Raw genomic sequence first — 2,357 nt, forward strand, 5'->3', positions numbered from 1 at the left:
CGCCCTGCGGAGGGTCGCTGAGCCGAGGACGTGCCGCCGCCGCGGGGAAGGGCCCCGTGTGTGACCCTCCGCGCAACCCCTGGTCCCGGTTTTTAGGGTTCGGGTTTTTGTTTTTTCTCTCTTTATGAGCCCCTTTGTATCTCATATTTAAAAGGGGAAAGGCGTCTTCCCACACCACCTCCGCTTTTTTATTTTTGGGGGGTCTACGTTACCCAGAAGGCTCGTGTCTTATCAGTGACCGAGAATTATTCTAATTAAATGTAGCTGTTTTTGGAGGATGGATGGGTGGAGAGATCCTCTATTATTGAGATTTCAGTCGCTTTTTGAGGCGTCCGCCAGGAAAGCTTCAAGAAACAGCAGGCCAGCATCGGGCAGAGCTGGATTGCAAAATTTGGGGGCAGAGCGGTGTGTGCACAGGTGAAGACAGCTAAAGCTTCCCTTACAAAAAAAAAGTTACTTAAAGATGCACTTTCATTAGATGGGCGTCCGATAGCATATGAGAAGTGATTGCAAGCGAGAACCACTGTTACTGGCGGGCAGCGATGGCGACCCGAGGGCTATTTGGGAACCACGTGCCTGGGTCCTGACGCCGCCGCGGCTGCTTGGGGCGGGGACGAAAGTAGGTTCACAGCTGTGACTGCGAAGCCGCTAACGCTGTCGGAATGCTCCCGGCGTGCATGCTGGGTCCCTGCAGACCACTGTGCGCCCCCTTTGGCTCACCCCCGTTCGTGTGCACCTCTGTGCCACACCTGGACCGGCTGTAAGAACTAAACGCGCCTAGTTAAGTGTTAGCCATGGTTACCGTCGTCATTTAGATGCCAATCACACTCGCTCTGCCCACGTGAACAAGTAGGAATCGCCTCAGGGTAAGAGGAATAAATAAAACCTTTGTGCGCAAGTCCCAGGAAAGGACGGGGCTGGCAACTAAAGCGGTGGTCAGGTCATCATGCGACTCATTGTAATGGTGAGAATGGCATTCCTCGAAGAAGCCAGACCACCGGAGGCTTGAAACAGTTGCTTAGTTGAGGTCTCCCTGTTTCATTCATTCATTTGGTGGCAGTGGGTAGAAGTTTGACAGTTTTAAACATCATTCTTTAACCATTAGTGATTTTTGAGTTACAGCAGTTAAAGTTACCTGAATTCAATGTCATTGAACCTCAAATAAATCTTCAAAAAAGTTATTTTTCAGATAATTTTAAAATTATTGATATCTTATTGCTCAAAATACCTTTAAAAACGTATAGTTAATCAGTAGATTAATACATTTTAAAGTATGCTTTTAAATTTATCAAAATAAAAAATACAGTACCTGGTAAGAATCAATATATAGATTGCTCTTAATTTGAATGAAAAATACCAGAAACTCCGGCCGGGTGGCTCAGTGGTTGAGCGTAGACCTATGAACCGGGAGGTCATGGTTCGATTCTGGTCAAGGGCACATGCTGGGATTGTGGGCTCAATCCCCAGTAGGAGGCAGCCAATCAGTGATTCCCTCTCATCATTGATGTTTCTATTTCTCTCTCCCTCTCTGAAATCAATGAAAAAATATATATGTAAAAAATAAGATACAGAACCTGAAGGCTTAATGAGATGAAACTTGAATTGTCAATGCAGAAATATTGAATTCACTAAAATACATTTTTCATTTGACTGAGAACTTTAAGGAAAAACTAGTTAACAGGTATTTCAAAAATTAAGTAAATACCCAGTATGATGGCTTTTGTATGTTTCAGCAGTGACATGTCTTATATTTGGTGTTGTCTCCATGCAATACCTAAGGTAGTTAGTGTTTTTTCTTTGAGTGTTTTCCTTAAGTTTACTTAGAATATTAACTGCAAGTTTTTGGTTCTTAATGATTTCCTACATGATTCATTTACTACAGTCCTCATGAAGACACATTGTTATTTGGGGAACAACAGCTTGGAATATGTTTGGTGGGTTTTTTTTATTATAGGGTGGTTTTTTTAAATGTATATGATGATATGATGTGGTATGGTATAAAGACAGGGCTTTGGAGTCCAAATTGTTCTGGGTTTTTGTTTTTTTCCTCCTAGTTTGGAATCTGAGCTCTAATGCTCTCTGTGATCTTAAGGAAGTTACTTGAGAGCTTTGGTTTTCTTACCTGCCGGGGTCCAACCCCAGCAGGTCCAGGGGTCCCCAAAGGTGTGGATGGAATCGGCGAAGAAGGAATGACACGGAGACAGCGTTCAGTTGATCAGCAGCCTTGCCAGGATCTCTAGCCACAATCTCCAGCCAAGTACTGTGTCCATGTTCTCTTGCTAGGTTCTCCAGCCAGGTTCTCCAGGTTCTCCAGCCAGGTTCTGTAGCCATGCTCTCACACTAGGTTCTCCAGCCCG

General features: G+C 44.5%; 1 protein-coding gene across 3 annotated transcripts in view; it reads left to right on the plus strand.

Annotated features, from left to right (window-relative positions):
• The window catches only part of CARF (calcium responsive transcription factor), a 50,324-nt gene that overhangs the window by 325 nt on the left and 47,642 nt on the right, over nucleotides 1-2,357 (plus strand). Inside the window, exons 2-3 of one of the 3 annotated variants that reach the window (XM_015561103.1) lie at nucleotides 265-417; nucleotides 502-503. The gene's annotated coding sequence lies outside the window, so the exon portion shown is untranslated. Of the gene's footprint in view, nucleotides 1-6; nucleotides 418-501; nucleotides 504-2,357 lie in introns of those variants that run through there. The other 2 variants (XM_015561104.1, XM_015561102.1) reach the window with 2 other exon arrangements.

The sequence above is a fragment of the Myotis davidii genome, unplaced genomic scaffold, assembly GCF_000327345.1.
Source record: "Myotis davidii unplaced genomic scaffold, ASM32734v1 scaffold394, whole genome shotgun sequence".
NCBI lineage: Eukaryota > Metazoa > Chordata > Mammalia > Chiroptera > Vespertilionidae > Myotis > Myotis davidii.